The 19,921-nt window shown below is 39.5% G+C and overlaps 2 protein-coding genes across 3 annotated transcripts in view; one reads left to right on the top strand and one right to left on the bottom strand.

The window, feature by feature from the left end:
* Positions 1–19,921, bottom strand: part of LOC129168418 (cytochrome c oxidase subunit 6B1) — a 210,160-nt gene that overhangs the window by 91,407 nt on the left and 98,832 nt on the right. The gene's annotated exons all lie outside the window — the stretch shown is intronic.
* Positions 4,664–19,921, top strand: part of LOC129168268 (SH3 and multiple ankyrin repeat domains protein 1-like) — a 49,737-nt gene continuing 34,479 nt past the window's right edge. The window contains exon 1 of one of the 2 annotated variants that reach the window (XM_054753354.1): positions 4,664–5,064. The gene's annotated coding sequence lies outside the window, so the exon portion shown is untranslated. The remainder of the gene's footprint in view (positions 5,065–19,921) is intronic. The other variant, XM_054753362.1, reaches the window with a different exon arrangement.

Genomic DNA, 19,921 nt, shown 5'->3' with positions numbered 1-19,921 from the left:
ATACTGTAATCCCTCCCAAATGTCCTCGGTCTACCTAAGGTCTTCCACCCGGCTGGGCATACCCCTGGACTCCTCACCAGGGAGGCATGTCGTGGGAAGGTGTGTCAGTGGGACTGAGAAGGGCCTCAAAGTATTCCTTCTACCGCCAGAGTATATTATCATTTGGGGTCAGCAGGCCCTTTTCTGTCAGATGGTTTGCTGTAGAACCGCTTCGAAGCCGACCGAAAATTGTGCTCCATGCCCTCACACAAGCCCTCCCACAGTTGTTGCTTCACGGCACAGGAAAGCCGTTCCTCGCAATCTCACCCCTCCAAGTCACACTGTTGTTGCATACGTGGGCATTGAAGAACCAGTAGGACTATGGAGGGGGGATGCTCTCCAGAACTCCTCTGATGGAGTACTCTGAGCTGCCATTTGGTGCATATGCACAAAGTCAGAACCCTTTCCACGACCAGGAAGCATAGCAAAGTAACCCTCTTCACTGGGGATGACTCCAACATGTAGGTACCGAGCCGGGGTTATTATTACACTCCAACTGCTACTACCACTACTAATATTAATAATGATAAGAAAAATAAAACCAATTATTTAATGATAATATTCAATAGCAAAATAGTAATGTTTGCATTCTTGGTCTTTATGCTTAGTGCATGAAATACAATATATACAACATATTGAAAATAATACTATACAAAGTAAAGTATAGAAATGGTCCTATGTGTGACTTACATTTGTACATTCACTTTCTATGCTAGAGCCTATCTTAGCTGACTTTGGGCGAGAGGCAGGGTACACCCTGGACTGGTTGCCAGCCAATCGCAGGGCACATATTAACCATTCGTACTCACATTCATTCCTAATTATAGGCTTTCATTGCATAGCAGAACCACCAGTTTTACTGTGCATATGACAATAAAACTCTTGAATCTTAATCTGAAAGTAAATAAACTATAATAAACCAATGCATATTAAAATGCAACTCTCAGACAGTTAAGAAAAGTCTATTATCCTGAGCTAATTATTTTCGTCCAGGTCCAAACATGGTGACTATTCTGACTCACTCAGATGCTGTGATGAATTGCAAGAAGAGTAGAGTCGCTGCTGCCTCCCATTTCCTCCAGCAAGGAATTGCAAACATCACATTTGCTGCACATCTGTGCAACTGTTTTTTCTCTCTCCCTTTGTAACTCCAATACATTGCCCCTATTCTACTCTACATCTAATGAAGGATGGTTCAGTGAGGAAAGGAAATTAAAAACAATCTTTGAGATTCTAACAAATGACTGCGCCACTATTCTGTTTGATATACCGTACTATAGTGGTGTTTAATGAGCGTCGGCAGGGAGACACAGCAAGCCTGCATGCATTCCATGAATCCATTTTTTCTTCATTCTTTGGCTGAACGTGCTGACAGTGATGGAATGCACCAAGCGCTCACAGTCAATATGTAAATACAGTATGCAGTTCGTATATCACATGAATTTAACAACCACAATGCATTTGTACAAAACTAAATATCTCAAATATATTTTAAAAAATTACTTTGTGGTCATAAAATTATTAAGTGAGATGATGATTTACATAGTAAGTTGAGAAAGACCCCTCTGTCTTAAAGTAACTTGGTATGTTCCACGTGGACCTCTATTAACCTTTGACTTTTGCTTCTTCTGATTGGTCAGCTAAACCAGGAAAGTGCTGCAATCAAGTGCTTGCAGTTGACTGATCTGAGATAGTACCGATATTTCAGTATCGATCGGCACATCAATATGAATGATAAAAGATGTACAGAAATGACTGTAAATATTATATATAGATATAAGTTGTTACTTTATTGCTGTTAAAATGGCTAATATGCTACTTTTCATGAGAGTTAACTGCTAATGCTAACTCATACTAGCTTTGAGCATAGCCTACTACAAGACTTGTTAGCCATTTTAGCAATAAAATAAACTTTTGAACCCTTGGAGTCTCTTTTCCAGCGAAGGTTTGAAACACGTCAAAATCCCAGCTCCTGGTTACACCTGGATGTCTGGCATTTGTCAGGGCCTTGGCAAAAGTGGTGAGTATATAGTGCAGTGTATGCTAACTTTCTGGTGATGAAATAGACTGTGAATGTGGTCTTTTGACGAGGAGGGAGGTGGGGAAATAATGGCAGCCAAGGCAGTGAAAGGTATGAACAAAAATGTGTGGAATAGATACTCTGAAGAGGTGCAACATTAAAAGAGAAAATCCACTAATGCTGTTATGCAGGGTGACCACGCAGATGTTCTGCTCCCCTTAAGAGGCTGGATATTGAAGATTCATGCACATCCTCTCAAATAAGAGTGCACTTTTATGTGAATGAATGCATTTTCTCCAATTTCCCCTTCCTGCTTCCTTTGTCCTTCTCTCTTTGATGGCCTCTAAACATGAACTAACCATTAGAGCAGCTTTCATACAGATACTTACAGCACCACTGCCATTATATAAACATTGTATACCCAATAGGTATTGTCATGTATTGTATTGTGTCTAACACATTGAGAAATTCAGATGGTGTGGGTTAGTGTAAATGTTAAAAAAAAAAAATGAAATGAGGATTAGGATTCTAGTTAGGACATCACAGCATATCGTAGTAATCCCCAGATTACATGTACAGGCGTCCCTTGTTTATAGTGGTTAATTGGTTCCAGACCTGATCATGATAAATGAATTACAGGATATAGGATTCAATGTTAATAAATTGAATATTTTTGTAGTTAGAGCATAGAAAAACTGTTTATGACTTCCTAAATATGGTTTTAACATTAGCGCCCTGTGGACATGAAATAACACCCCTATAGTCACCTTTACACCACATTGCGCAACTCTTATGCTGCAGGGACTTGAGATGGCCGCTACCTAGCAAGCTAGTGAGCTAACCAGTTAGCCTCAAATTTATTTCTTCTAAACTTAAGAAGCCAAAAACTTACCACTTCCACACGGAATGTGAGGAGAACCTTTTTCACTCTATTATGTTGGACTTGCCATGGCTGACTTCAAGCCTTCATGCAGAGTTAAGGTAATGCAATGTACTGTAAGGCAATGTGTCAATGTTTTCTGTCATTACTGCCGCCTTGTAACCAGAATACTACCTATGATGTGTATTTCAATATGTTTTGAATAGACCATAGTGAGCCACAAAACAGTGATAATTCATTCATTCATTTCTGAAAAAAACGCAATATAGCGATGGAGCGATAATCGAACCGCGGTATTGCGAGGGACGACTGTAAAATACAATGGATCCTTTAAAGTTGAATACAGTTTGTTGCGGGCCACTGATTGACGTCTGATAAGCTTGACAGTTGTTTGATTCTCTGCTTCACTCATCACCATCATCTTAAAATTAGCATCATATCTTTGAGACACTTTTCTTGCCAGCGGGTCTCTGTGCCACAACTGCATCTCTCTGTGAGTGACAGGAAGAAAACCTCGAACTCGCTTGAGGAGAAGTCGTGGATACAACTCTTGAACGCGACTATTAGAAATCTTTTTCAGCCTTTTTTAAATGAAAATTTTCTTCCAACGTTACAGTACTGCTGCTCATCAAGTTCCCTTTCCGCTTCTATGGTTATCATCAGAATACAGAATATGCTCACTGAGCTGAAGTCTCATGTGAACTCTAGCATTTTATTTTGTATTTAAAAAGCCTTGCAATGTTTTCTTAATGGGTTTCTCCTTGGCAATAGTGAGGAGTGAATGAATAATTGGTTCACTTCACTGTGAAGCGCTTTGGGGACGTTGACAAGCGCTTTATACTGTATATAATCCATTATTATTTGAATGCTGACAGAAACAGAAAAAAATTTACAAAGATACCATGCAGCCTTCCTAAAAATGTAAGCTACATATTTGTATAAACTAGGGATGGTCCGATCGATTGGCCGCCCATTAGTATCGGACCATTTCTGTGAAAAATCACCTGATCGGCATATGCCTTTCAATGGCGTTCACCTGTGTTTAGTAGTATTGCAGCCGGCAGCGATCCCTGAATGCAGTGTAGTGTCTTGCCCTAATTAACATCTTGGCCAGCGTCCTCATCCCACTTTCCTTTACATAGTGCGCAGTCGTGCCAAAACAAAAACAATCATGTCCGCCGTGTGCGGCTTAACTGCCAAAACATGCCACCCAAAGTATCTTGTGGGCGTAGGACGCTAAAAAGCTTTAATTGAATACGGCATTTGAAGAACAAACACTTTATGTATGTTGCATTTTCGAGGCTCACGGTGTAACCATCAGTGAAACGGCAGCTAACGCAGCCATGTGAACAACACTCGCTCGTATGTGCGTGACAGTCAGAAGGCTAAGCAAATAACCCATTTATAAAGGAATTACTGATTTTATTAGTAATTACCTTTTTTTGAGGACCTTGGAATTGTCCTGGCTTTTCCCGTTAATGCGGCTCCCCTGGCCAATGGCACTCATCATAAATAAATTGAAAAATGTATAATTAATGTATAATGAATCCATGTGATCTGTATTGGCCGATTTCAGTCCTGGATGATCAGTATCGGAATTGGCAGCATAGCACCCTGATTGGAGCATCCCTAGTATAAAGTATTAACTGTAAGTGTGAGCTGGGCAAAGATTGAAAGGAAGTCATACATGTATGATGGGATGTTTGATTGATAGAGTGGCTGAGCTAATGAGAGGAGTAATGAGAGTTAGACGGTGCAGAGGCATCAGTACGGCGAGAAGGAAGAGAGACAGCATGCACTATACTGGGGCACTGAAGAGGTGAAAGTGTGTGTGTGCTTGAGTGAGAGAGGGAAAAAGAGAAAGACAGACTGCACAATACAGTAACTCAGGCTGCCTCATGCCGATGCACATTTACTAACTGGAAGGAAGGCTTGAAAATGTGATTTTTGAGAGGGGAAAAAAACACAATTATTTTTTTTTATGTTTTCCGTTAACTATGTTTAATCAACTGGATATTTAATACTTTTATGATCCCAGTTTTTTTTGTTTTTTTTTGCCCTCTCTGGTTTCTCAAGGAGGTTCTTGTGGATACAACAAACAGCAGCCTGAACTGCAACCTGAAAGGTATTCATTTATTACTACTCACTCATTCATGGCTTGAAGTTATGTGAATTGTGATAAACTGTGACTTTAAGGTCAAAACTTACAGCTGTATGTGTTTAAAATGCAAATTGCATAGAAACAAAAGTACCTTTTTGCTGCAAGGTGATGCAAGAGTGAAGTGTCGGCTCCTAAAATATGTGACAGAGCAGAAGTGGGAAATGAGTCCTTTGGGGGCTGATTCACATTTTTCTGTAAGTGGGCAGGAAGAGAAAAGAGACAGTTTGTCATCCACCTTTAACACTTTTTGTTTCTCCTGCACAAAAAAATCCCCGATAATACCTAAATCATGAAGGAGAGTCATAGTGATAAACAGCATGCCTCTAAATTAGATGAGTTGGAACTTTTTGGCCATAAGATCAGATAAGATACGATAACATAAGATATGCCTTTATTAGTCCCACAAGGGGAAATTCCAGAGTCCATAATTAAACCCTGTGGGATTTGTTAAGACACCTCTTTCATGTAACGTGCATGTATACAGTATGTTCATTGCATTCATGTGCAGCACAAGGCATTACATGGATGGAAACACATGGGAAAAAGGCTCATGATTACACTGCATGGCCATTCTGTAGCTGCTAATTGTATTGTGTTGGAGTGGAAATGAGAAGAAATCATTAGTTTTTCAATGCAAAGTGTTATGAGTATTAGAGCCACACTGAAAATGAAAACAAAAATGCGGGGGATAATGTCACAATGTTAATAAAGCAAGTTGTATTGTTGCAAGGAAAAACGTTGTAATATTACAAGAAAAAAGTAGCGTTAAGAGAACAAAGTAATATGTTTTGAGAAAAAAGCTGTAATATTACGTTGTAATATGACAATAAAGCTGTATCCTTACTTGAATAATGTGATTTTTTTTGGGGGGGAGGAATAATATTAAAACAAGAAGAAGCCACAATATGAGAATATATTAACATTTTTTGAAGTTGTTGAGAATTGTATTTTGTTTTTGACAAAAAGGAATGTTAAGGGAATAAAGTGGTATTTTTGTCCCACAAAAATGTATTAATAATGAGAATAAATTGTGTGTTTTTATTTTAAAAAATTGTAATATCACAATTCTAAAGTTGGATAATTTTTTCTTGAAAACTGGTTATAGGTTATGGGTGGAATATTAGTCTGAGTTTGTAAAAAAAAGGTATTAAAAAATTGTTATACTAGGGATTTACTGTTGTTAAATTGTGCATTTTTAAAATATTGACTTTTTTCTGGTAAAATTATGATTTTAGTCTACTAATGTTGAAAAGATCCTCAACAATTTACTGTATGTATGTATATTATACAGTACCACATTGTTTTGGTAAAACTATGACTTTATTCTTGTAAAATTGCAAAATATTTCTCATATTTTGACTTTATTTTGATAATTGTATGACTGTGTTCTCGAATTTCATCTCTGTGTGGCCCTAATTCTTTTATGCACAAACATACAAGTATAAGTGTGTGGCATAATCTCTGCTTGTGTTGCATTCCTGCATTTTGCAATCTAATTGACTTTGCACATCCTCCTAAGACCGATCCCTCACGGTGTAATGCACAATAAGCAAAATTGGCTTGAAAAGCTTTTTTTTTTTGATCTGAGAAGTGTTCTCAGGGGATTTATTTGGAAAGAAAAAAAAATACCGAAAGAAAACAAGTAGGGTAATTTAGAGCAGAGTGTGCCCACCAAGATTAATGGCCACCTCACACACAGAGCAAGTGATCAGAATGGGACAAAGCTCTGACTTTATCAATGGAAGAGAAGCTGACTGATTATATGTTTGTGGCTAATGCCAGAAAAACAAAAGGATTATGACACAATTGTGCAGCAGACTAAGCTCGAAATAAAAATATTTGGATGTCTGTGATTCAGATCATGTCCAGCAGCATTGTGTGTTCTAATGCACTTCTTCTCTGACCAGCCCTGTTCCGTACAACTGGGGTAGCAGGGGTCAATAAACTGGCTGCCCAGTCCGGCAGATGTGACATGCTGCGCTGTGTGGAATAGTAATGCTGCTGGATTTGCTGGAGACAAGACAGACATACTGAGAGAATATTTCCAGTGACAGCTAACTGCTGTGGAAGAGTACAACTCGCCTCTTATTAGCTGCAACCTGCAGCCCGTGAAGCAGAAATGCAAAATTCACGCCAAGATGCTCCCACACTTGGTCTCACGGGGGGATTAAAGTGGGCTACAGCTGGATGTAGCTACTAAGAAGCACTATCTGAGGAAAACACCCATTCACGGATAGAGAGTACCTTTGTGGAAATGTTCACATTGAGAAGCAAGGATTATCCTCCAATATGATTTTTAATGAATTTATAAATGCCTCATTGTTGTGCGCTCATTAAAAGCCAAAGCAGACAGAGCTGTTTGCACTGCCTCTATCATATAGGCTGAGTCCCCCCAGGGAGATCTGTCAGCCATAAAAACACATCCTACAAACTGCAACACATCCACCATTAAATAGAAGTCGACAAACTCCAGTTTTACTTTTTGCTGACATTATTTGCTGGTAAACTAAAAAACTTCAAAAAAAACTTCAAATTTCAAAAGTGACAAAAACCACTCTGTAGCATGAATGTGTGGTTGTTAAATAATATGAAAAGTATCATAAATGCCCTAATTAGAACCTAGAGCAGTTATTTACCAAACCACAAAGAAGACGAGGCGTTTATTGAAAGCAGGCGATAATTGGAGAGAGGCTGTGATTTCTGAACTATGAAAACTCAATATAGATAGCAAATTAATAATGATTTGGAGTGCTTGAGAAAGTGGAAAGGGGAAGGTATCTCTTTTTGATCACATTGTCATTCATTAACAAGTATATTGCACAATACAGCAGCAACAGAAGTGATGTTGTAATACAGTCGTCCCTCGTTTATCGCGGTTAATTGGATCCAGACCCGACCGCTATAAGTGAATTTCCGCAAAGTAGGATTTAATATTAATAAATTGACTACTTTCATAGTGAGAGCATAGAACACCTGTTTATTACGTTCTTAAATACGATTTGTACCTTTATTAGAGCCCTGTAGACATTAAATAACAGCCCTATAGTAAGGGGTGTATTTTATCATTTGGGGGCCCAAGACTAACCTAGTCATTGGTGCTCTCCACATCTGTCCTTTTTTTATTTAAATTTTTACAAAATATGAGTATGTAAATTAGGCCACTTTTTTCGCTTTTGAAATCTGTTCCAGTTATTTGTCAACTTAACTTGCTAGTTACGTAGCCACGTTTATATACCGCCCAAAAACGATTTTAAGTACAGTAGTACCTCGCATAACATAAACCTCCTTTTACATAAATTCCACTGAACATAAAGAATTTATGTAAAGTTTTTGCATCGTATTACAGAAGAAATTCCATATAACATAAAGCGACAAGTCAGTGCAAGTCTTTTTTTTTTTTTCAATCAACTTTATTAATGCCTCAAGTCGGTGCAAGTTCAGACTAACACTTGGTGACGCCTTCTGACGCATCACGCTCTCATTGGCTGATTATCGGGGCACCGCCTACGCTCTCATCTCATTGGCTGACTTATACAGCAAGTACGTGAGTTTGTGTGAGAGACAGGCTTGTCCCTTCAACCTCCTTCCTCTTCGTAGTCCCCTGAAACTAACTTAAACAATTAAGTTAAGTTACAAATTAAAATTTTGCACACAGCATTATCGTGTAGTGCATGTATGTTTGTCTGAGACCAGCTGACTCTTAGACTCTTTGAGTCGCGTTTCGACTCAGGCTAGTCCTCCTCCTCCTTCCTGCCTCCACTTGAGCTCCTGATCAAGACATCTCGTGAACGGTAGGATTGTTTTTGTTTTTCAGTTTTATTCATTTACAGTAATCTTATTTATTACCTTATTTTATATTGGAATGTTACTGTACTATGTTTATGCTAACGTTTTCTTATATTTTCCCACCATATTTGGTGGACTTTGAATATTTTGAAGTACCAAAGGGGTGAGTTTGGGAAGATCTTGGACTGGATTAGGCTATTTACATGTATTTTTCGCTTCGTATAACATAAAATCCCTATAACATAAAGGTTCTCGGAACAAATTATTTACGTTGTAGGGGTGTCTACTGTATTAATGTTTATCATCTACTAAAAAGTGTGAATATGAGAAAATTCTCCTATTTCCTGAGCTAGTCCTTAAAATCCTCCTGGGGGATTATTATTACCTAACAAGTGCATCATCTCAATGCTTTGACTGTAATTGATAAGAACATTAAACAACATTTAACATAGTTTACTGCTTTAATACTCACATCTTTGTGATGAAAAGCATCACTCTTAGCGTCATCTCTAAAATGACTGCATTCTCCTTGGTGACACTTACAGTAGCGGTGATGCCGCCCTCAAGTCTCTATGTTTGTTGTGACTGTGAAAAAGGTTGACACCTTCTGTACTTAAAACAGTTTGTTTTCCTCTCGCGTTCTCCTCTTCTCCGCTCCACTGGGGTAGCTCTAAGTTTGTTTCGCTCCTGTCGTCCGGAATCAGTCTTCACTTGTGCTGTAACATGAAATAGTCTATTGCATGAGAAGGGAGGGGGAGCAGTCGAAACAATCATAGATTACGCATTTGTTGTACTTTTAAGCAAGTGAATTAAGACTAAAACAGTAATATGTACTTTAAATCAAAGAAAAAAATCAATAATCAGTTTTTATGAGATATTTGGGTGCCCTAGGCAATTGCCTGTTTTTCCGCCCCTGCCTATTGCCACCTTTACACTCTTATTATGCTTTGTTTATACCACATCGCTCCTGCGCTCTATTGCAGTTTTTCAAAAATAATGAATGAATAAATGATTGCTGTTTTGTGGTTGACTACGGCTTATTATTAGTAAAAAATATAGAAAGATATGGATGTGTTGGATTCAGGTCACTAGGTATCAGTAATGTTACATTGATGAAACATGACATTATCTTAGATTACATTACCTTAACACTGTTGGATGCCATGTTCGAGCCATGGCATGCTTGACGAGATAGAGTGAAAAAAAGTTCTCCTACCATTCCATGCGGAAGTGGTAAATGTTTGCCTTCTTAAGTTCTTTTTCTTCCCCTTTCCATTTTAATCCCTTTCTTAAGTTTAGAATAAATAAATTAACCAGTTAGCTCAGTAACATGCTGTGTTTATGCTACGTAGCCTGCTTTTCTGCCAATAATGATAGTGATGACGTTCTCCACATAGCAACGAGCTTGCTAGCTAAACATGCCCTCGGCCTGGAATTATTTCCAAGTTTTGCCTTTGGATTGTAAACATGCGATGCTCAAACTGCAATGTAGTGAGGGACGACTGTACCGGTAAGGAGCACTGATACCGGTGATGCGTACTGCAAGTGTGACATGCATTAGTTTCACACCAACATTTCAAAGTGGATGCAGAGGTAGATAAATCTTCTGGAAGCAGACCACTCATGATACTCATGAACAAATGCAGCTACTTCCATCTTGTGGGAAAAACTACATCAGGAGGTTACCCACAGCCACCGCTGTGAATGCCAATGTTTTTTGGACCCCGGCAGTTATTGATTTTGTAAACCACACTGAAGTGAATAGAGGTGTTCCTCAGAGCATTTACGGGAACTGGTAATTGTGTAACTATCTAAGTTTTGAAGCTACTCTGCTGCTACATGCTGCCACAGCATGATAATATAGATGTTGCTGTAGTGTTAAGTTGTCCACGTTTGCTTAGTTGTGTTACATTCAACTTGTTTGCTCTCCCCAAACATAGCGACCACTTTGTTAACTTTTCTTTCTCTTGTTTCAAGGGAACAGAAGCTTTTAGGTGAGGAGAATGTGAGTGGAGAATGAAAGTGTATGTGATAAGTACAGTAGACACTTCATTACACTGCATTACATTACATTCCACAGTAGGTGTGAAAACTATAATGGTCCCTGACAGGTGCTGTGGCACGGTCCTTGCTCTGGCGGCCATATCTAACAGCATTCGTTTAGCGTCTTGTTGACTTTTGTCTCGCAGTGTTACAGTTACATGAGCGGACATGTCAGGTAAGTGAATGTGTCACTGTGAGACAGTTTATTTGTGGCTGTTTATCCACCCTGAAGGCTTAAGCCTCATTGCCATCTGTCTGTGGCTGCTTTTGCTTTATTACGGGCTCTGGGATATGTATACTGTATAAAACGTGGCTTGCTATAGTAGGAAGATGTATTGAGCCTGCTTTATTTTAATGTTGCCAGATAGAGGCTGACCTGTTGCAGAGTGCCACTGTGGTATCTGTTCCCACCTCATTTTACTGTGCATTCTGTCATCTCATGTGCAGATACTCGTAAGTTTACTGAAAATGGCGGAAGCTTTCAGTATCATAATTGAGAAATTGACCACAATACATTATTTGGTTGTATTGGACCAGGACCACTATGGTTTCAGGGGGTATCCCATAATGTCTCTTGAATAGCAGATGAGGGTGAGGGAGATGTACACAGATCTGAATTTGCATGCAGTGTTGCTATTGCTACCACTACTATTACTTTCAGCATTTGTTTCCGGAAAAGACACTATTTTTAATCAATTTCTTATATTGGCTCTCATTAGGTGTCTGTAAATTTGGTTAACATGTGAGATATTTGGACAAACAGTAAACGGGAGAGTCACTCTCAAATGTGTTCTACATCGAGGTCTCCCAGCCCATCCAACCAAGTTTAGCCCAAACGAGGCCCTTGGCGCCTGCTCCAGCTGACCCAATTATATCCAGTCTGAAGGGAAAGATAGCCCACTTTGATCAACACGAGCCAAGCACGAGCTGACTGCTTTAGCATGTTGCTTACATCCACACCTTTTGTGTGGTGTCTCGTGAATCACGTGTGCATACGTGTTTGAAGCATCAGGCCAGCTTGGTGTAACCTTTGAGGTGAACGTTTTTCCTAAAAATAACTGTCCTTGGTGAGGTGAGGATGCGGATGACTGAGCTGGAAGGCAGCTCAGAGATGCTTATTGGATGTTTATTTTCAGGACAACTGGGGCTGACAAATTCAATCACCCACATAATTACTGAGATGCAAGATTAGCTATGTTTTGTTAGATATTTAAAGATAAAAAAGGTGGATGTTTGTGCCCAATATAAAATGTTTTCCCTCGCTGAGAGCTATTCCATTTTTGTGTATATGTGGAAGCTCTACGGTCAGACACAATCCATTCCAGGCAGCCATAGGATAAAATCAGGGCTGTTAATAACATTTTTTATTGGCTTTCAATAATTAACTTGCGATTATTTTTTCAATGTTATTTTGTTATTTTTAAAGAGATATTTTTCCCATTCATAGCAATGCAAGAGCAGACAATAAAACGGTATTTAATCAAATGGTTGCTGAATAGGGGTGTCACGAGACACTTAGTTGAATAGACGAGATGATACCCGAGATTGGGTCTACGGGACTGAGCCGAGAGGAGATTTTACCATTACTTTTAAGAAAAGTACAATAAAAAAATATGGCAATATATGACTAATTTAATTTGTCTTACATTAATTTACATTGCTCGTCACGAGGCTACACTCTGCAATCTGTGTGTGTGATACTGGCCCTGCCTCCACCCACCAAGAGAAAGAGACTGTATGACTAGCAAAAGGGCTCACTCCGTTCATGCTGTTGTTCTACAGAACAAATACGTCAAGGTGCTGAAACCAATGCACAGAGTGAACTCTCTTCCTGCCTGTTAGGAGGAGGGAGATGAGGAAAACAGACACGCATACATAAGACAATATGTTGAGGCCCGCAAAATTCCCAAGTTCATTTTCCTTTATTGTGTGATTAATTAATTCATTATAGCCCAAGGCATAGTGCCCACAAGAGTTTTTTTCAGAATGAGAAATATTGTCACGTTTTAATCTTGCGAGATCTTGTGACACAAGATCTTGTGACACCTCTATTCTTGAATGATTCAGAAGAATAACGGAATGTCCGCCGCAATACTTAAACAGTTGGTCGCTGCATTAAAAGATTTCCAGAAAGCGTAAAAATATAAACTTTGGCCCAGTAAGCAACAGCTGATGTCAGTCTGAGTAATTCTAACACAAAATAATGTCCAAATTAACGTCCTCTGCTTTAAGCAGCTCATCACAAAACAACTACACAAAAAGTACACTATTCCTTGATCTTTCACGCTTAAAGTTGACCATCTAACATAGTGTAATTTTGTCCAAACTCACATGAAAGAAAAGCAAACTCACACTAGGCCATTGGAGCTGTGCTTGGGCCCACTTAACACCTAAAGTCCAGCAAGTTTGGCTAGTGTGAGCGCACTGGTCCGCGCTCATGTTCTGTATACTCCCACTCCTCTGGTACAATTGGAAGAGGTAGGCCAGGACACAACAAATAAATGACTATAACTTGATCGCTTATAACTTCCACCTTTCCTAATAGAAATACAGTGAGAGATACAATGAAGATTGGTGTCACCCTCTAGGACAGGGGTGTCCAAACTACAGCCCACTTGCCAAATGCGGCTCTACATCCGTTTTTAAATGGCCCATATCAAAGTCTAAAAATTGAATGGACTAAGAGTCACACATAACATATTCTTAACTGTTATGTACTTCTTAGTTTAAACACTAGGTGGAACCAAAGAGACACAAGAGTGCTAGCGAAGAGCTATGCATTGATATGGCTCTTTGAGGTTGAATCAATGGACTACATTACCGCGCTTCCACGGAGCAATGGCTTAAGCCAGGGGAATGTGTGCCGTGTCCGGGCACAGGTTGTTCTGATATGTTCAAATCCGACCAAGGCCTCGTTTGTATGTAGATATAAATCCGATATGGACCCGATGCGACAGCAGTCTGAATGGTTAGGTTGCATATATTCAACCCATACGTAATCAAAGGGCGTGTTTTGCCTTGCGAGGCTTGGGGATAGGTACTCTCAGGTGTAGGCAAAAGTTCTACATGTCATCCAAAAACTATTTTAAAAATCTCCGACATCCACCCACACGCTCCTTGGAACAGACGTCACAGCAAGTTCCACACGAACTGCCATAACCAAAATTCTTGCCCTTTTCCTACCTACAGTATCTATCGCCTATCAAGTACCTACCTATATCCTACACATAATCATTTGGTTAAGCAAATGTTGACTTTGGTTGCACAAAATTTCCACAAACGCGCCACAAACAACACATGTCCACTTTTTTATGTCAGTGCATGGATGCTTAACAGTTACAAACTAATGTTTCTTCACACCGGGGGTGTCCAAAGTGCTGGCCTGGGCCATTGGCGGTCTAGGGCTCGATTGTTATTGGGCCGCAGCACATGGTAGAAATAAAATTAAGCAAAAAAACGCAAGGAAAAATGTGGAAAATAGAGCTAAAGGCACTATGTAAAGAGAAAAAGCTTGAATGTTGGTCCTGTTTACAGTTAATAACAAAAAGCTTTGTATTTAAGTATACTGTACGCTTTGCTTAGGCTTTTTACAAAATATTAAAAAAATATATGCAAATGTCAAAGTGGCCCCCCGCATTCCTTAACTTTTCACAATGCGGCCCTCGAGAGAAAATGTTTGGACACCTTTGTTCTGCTCAAAATGCTTTGGAAGATATGCTAGTGTGCAGTACATGTAATACAGATATTCTCAAAACCACTACACAAATGGTCAATGGCTTATGGGCAATCAGTTGCTAACCCTGCATGCGACCTTGCAAAGTTTGCTTGATGGCAGCCATTTTTTCAAACCAATCCTCCATCCATCCATTTTCTATGCCTCTTCTCCTCATTTGGGTCGCGGGGGCATGCTGGAGCCTATCCCAGGCGGGGTACACCCTGGACTGGGCACATATAGACAAACAACCATTCACACTCACATTCATACCTATGGACAATTTAGAGTCTCCAATTAACCTAACATGCATGTTTTTGGAATGTGGGAGGATACCGGAGTACCCTGAGAAAACCCACGCACGCACGGGGAGAACATGCAAACTACACACACAGAAATCCAAGGGAGAATCGAACCCAGGTCTTACCAATCTCCAGACTGTTAGTGTTGCCAACATGCTAACCACTAGACCACCGAGCGGCCCAAACCAATCTTGCTTGTATAAAGTAGTATAAAGTAACATGACATGACATGCTTTTGTCAGTCCCCGAAAGGTATGTACCAAATATTGTGATGGTTTTGTGAAATTTCAAGTCAATCCAACTTAGGAGGTCAAACTTTAGGGTTTAATAACAGCGCCACCATATGGTGTATTTGTCAGAAAAACACAGTATTGGTGCATGTTTTGCAAATTTTCTATCCTTTTGTGTGCCAAACTTACACTAAAGAGTGTCTTTTTTTTCACTTGAGTGGAGAGTCAGACCTTCCGGAATGAATTAATAACGCTAACCAAGGTTCCACTGTAGACTCATAATAAGACTGGAAATGATCCACGAAGTAACGAGTATATTCACACGTATTAAATGTTTGTGACACACTATTTAAATCTCCACAATAACTGTTGTGGTGTAAACAACCCAACACCCCATTTGTGGATTTAACCACACCCCAGTCAAGCCAGCCCCACACAACGGAGCACCACCCACCCTCCAAACTGTGATGGTGAGTGAGTACAAAACAAACAACAGCCACTGTCTCCGTGTTTCAGTGACTCATCCTGTCCGCCCTGTGATTGAGCCGGCCTTGAGTGCTCGTGATTACTCCTCATCACCGGCAGCATGAGGGAAGCTGAAGGGTAAGAACCCAATGAAAGAGAGCAATATAGAGGACACAACTTGGCCGCTCTACTTTTACGGGACGTAAAAGTGGGACAATCTGTTCCTTGGATGATCTCCAATTCTACTTTCCGGGGACTGATAACACTGAAAATATATCTATACACACGTTCCGTCCTACATAGGAGAGGAGGAGAGAGTGACAAAACGGGAAAATATGAGCTGGATTCCCTGTTCATTGACACAACAAACCCTGCAACGGACAATCACTTGAGTGTAAGATACTAAAATAAATGGAGCTGACACATCATCAGTTCCAGATGTGATCGTATTTAGCATCATTGCGCTGCGGTAAAGTGACCAACAAGCAAAAAAACATTATTGCATTTTTGTCATACTTGCAAAAAATACTAGGTAAAAGGCAAAGATTGATCAAGACGCCAAATGTCAGCACACCTTCTCTGCAGATCTCTCATCCATCCATCTTTGCTTGCAATGTTCTGAGTAAATGGATCCATCTCTGTCCTCGTTATCATGATGAATCACTTCCTGGTTGTCAGTGTTCAGTTAATGCAGGTCTCTTGGCCACGGCATGTAATCATTATTATTTTACATGCTAGATTGGCCCTTCCCTGAGGCTTAAAAGCATCAGACATCACAACTCGTAATGTTGTGCACATTGGCTGTTTTGATCTTGTGTTTTCTGACTTGAATACAGCTTGAAGATTAACGAGAAACCAAGCAGCTCATGTTTAAAATGAGGGAGGGCGCTCACAATATTCTCCTTTCTGCTGTTTTATCATGCAACAACAAAGTGCAGGAGTCTAATTAAATAGGCCTTGAGGATGTAAACGGAATATTAAGAACAACCAAACACTGAGCAGAGGGCAGATACCTTGCTGTTTTTCGCCTCTTTTATTGGAACATTATCTGGTGGATCTGGTCGACACAATACCACTTGGCCACAATGCAAATGAACCATCATGCAAATAACTTCTCGTTCCTACACTTTTAATCAGCACCTTCCCACTCCTTTGCAAAAGCCTCTTTTATCCTGCAAAATAACCACAACAGAGCGGAAACTGTACATCCAGCATTTATTTGCCTGTGCTTTTTACACAGCAACACGCCATCCGGCAATCTGATCGTTAGATGCCTGACGACAGTATAGAGTACTTGTCAGACGGTGACACAGACGGGCTGATTCATCTACGCGAGGCAGAAAATAGCAGGTTCGACTTTGTCTTCCTGTTAAGTGTTTGGGCTGTTTCTAGAGAACTGCAACACAAAAAGGTCCAAAAAAACTAACTTTTACTTTAACCTTTAGCAGTGTCAAAGGGATGAAATATATGATGCAGTATGTTTGTCAATGTTCTATCATAAAGATATGAGAATAATGATAAGCTGGTCACTTTCAACTCAAGGACGACTTCAAGTCTCGTCGGATGTTTTCAAAGTGTTGCACAGTGATCCTTTCCTCAGAGAATATAATACTGTAATATCGCTGGGTTGCAAATAACGCCACGTCCGGTTGCAATCGTCATGGGCTCAAGCACATGGGGGGGCAAACAAGCGTGACGTCAAGTGACGTCAGAGCGAAATGCCGCATACATGTGATGTTGTCGCATGTGGAAACTGTTCATTTTGGAAAAAGTTATTAGCGTTCCTAAGGTAGTCCATCATAAAGTTTAAGAAACAACCACAAAGCCAGAGATGGGTGGCTGCTGAACCCGCGCTCTCGCCAAGTAGAGGCGAGTCGAAACATGCTCTTGTTTGCAGTCCCTTCAAATCAGTTAAGTTAACTGACAGCAAAGTTAAAATATTGCTGTAACTGCATATGAAAATGGGAAATGCGTAAAGAGTTGCCTCACAACAAAAACTATAAACCTGGTTTATATGACAGCACAAAACGAAGACTGTGAAGAATTATACTGTATATTCAAGTCATCTTAGAAAAGAAAGGGAGGAAAACATTTGCTTGCTATCCACAAAATCTAAACTTATGCAAAACTAAAAAAATCTAACTCAGCCTTTGCGGCAAAACATTAACTTTAACACCATTAATGCAACTGCAGATGGCATATTATATTGGACAGCTCAATATTTGAGGAGAATTTGGAAAAAGTTAAAAGCGAATTGCTTATAAGACAAAAACCAACTCAGATAAACAAAGCACACGACAGCATGAACATCAACAATCCATCAAATACGGGACTTACGCCACCTTGACACCTGCGCAAATTTTGTCCTCACAATGGTACGCAATTTTGTGTGCCAATGAGTAAATTTGTCGTAAAATGGTGTGAAGTATGTGTATACGATCCCGTGCTGTGTGCCAGTACGCAAGGAAAATTTTGAAATGTTTAAAATTTATGGCACAAATAATCTTCCTGCCACTTGCGTGAACTAATAATGAACATTGCAACAACCTATTTGCTAACAATGCCGGGCAGTGTGTATCAAAGTGTGTCACTTTTTGATAGATTTTACACACTGCAATGTGTAGAGAGTGAGGAGTGGGATTTTTCTCCCCCATCCCCTCCAAAATAGTACTGCAGCCATGAGATAATATGGACACCTTTTCTTTTCTGCAATGAGAGCTTCTTCTCTGGAGTTCAACATCTTGCAAAAGAGTGATGTTTGCTATAGCGTGGTGTCACACGGGACAAAGCCACACCAAATAGTGCCACGTCTGCTTTACAAATGCTGGAAATGCTGCTTTACAAATGCTGGACCAGGGGTGTCCACACTATTTCCACTAAGGGCCGCAAACGAAAAAATCAAAAGATGCGAGGGCCGCTTTTACATTTTTTTTTTAAACCAACCCAAACAAAATATTTAATATAATGTGTATGTATATATGTATATGTATATATAATATACATATACATAATATGTATATGTATATGTATATATAATATTCTGACTTTATTATCATAACATTGTAGCATTTACCCAACCTAATTTTCCTAAAATTTCTAATTGTTGTTTTTTTTCTTATATCTTATATCTTTTTTTCTTTTTATCTTATATATATTCTTATATTACAACTTATATTACAACTTTTTTAAAATTACTGCTTTTTTCCCCCCATGTTTGCTGTTGTATTTTAAATTTTATTGTTAATTGTATTTTCAGAATGTGCCGAGGGGCAATAAAAAAGCAGTCGCGGGCTGTAAATGGCCCCCGGCCACACTTTCAACACCTCTGCACTAGACTAAAACAGAATTTAAGTGTAAATAAGTCGTGCGGGTGTATGGCATTTTGTGCCAATGCACACAAATTGTGTGCCAAGTGCCTAACTTTTGCGTACACGCATTACCACAACAAATTTGTATGTTTATTGAGAGAAATGTATCAGTGTCGTTTTTGCATTTACGTTATGTTGCATTTCTCACTCATCCTGGATCTCTGTTGTCCTTCATCTCCCAAAATGTTTACTCTGCTTTATGCACACTATACCCCTCCCTCTTCCTCTCACGACTACTCCGCCTCTCACTTTTACACACCAATTAGTTTGCTCCTCTCAGCTCATCCTTTTTTTAAAAAATTTTTTTAGTCCCTTATCTTGCTCTGTGTGAAAAGCTTGATGTAGTTCAATATTGGATGAGAATTTGTTCATAAATCAACCATCTCTTCTTCTCCCTCATGGTGCACTTGACTGATTGTGTTCATCTCTGAAAACCCTATGAGTGCTAACAAGCATCATGGCATGGCACTTTGTGATTAAAGAATCATTCAGCGTGAAATGAAATGTATATTTGAAGACTGAGCCAATATTTTAGTAGTTGAAGTTTCATCTATTTTAACCACATGCTTGTTTGTTTAGATTCTTTCTCATTCATTTACTGTATGTAGTCTACTTGATGTGATTTGCTCTCACGTATGGACTGTACGTGTGTGTGGAAGTGGCTCATCTTGTCACTTTCCAGGCATCTAGGGAAATCCACTAAGGTCAGTCTTTCTGCCTCCAAGGCATCCGTCACTCCCTTGCAGATAAAATGTGCAATCTGCAGTCTTCTTTTTGTGCAATGAGGCATATACACTGTCTTCCATACCTGTATAGCATAAAACATATCTCTCATATCTGTGAGAATTTGTTGCATGTTATGTGTATTATGTGATTTACATGGGCTCTAAATCTTAAGAGACACAACTTTAGGTA

Source organism: Dunckerocampus dactyliophorus, chromosome 2 (genome assembly GCF_027744805.1).
Source record: "Dunckerocampus dactyliophorus isolate RoL2022-P2 chromosome 2, RoL_Ddac_1.1, whole genome shotgun sequence".
In the NCBI taxonomy this organism is placed as follows: Eukaryota; Metazoa; Chordata; class Actinopteri; order Syngnathiformes; family Syngnathidae; genus Dunckerocampus; species Dunckerocampus dactyliophorus.
This window is presented reverse-complemented; position numbering and strand designations above follow the sequence as displayed.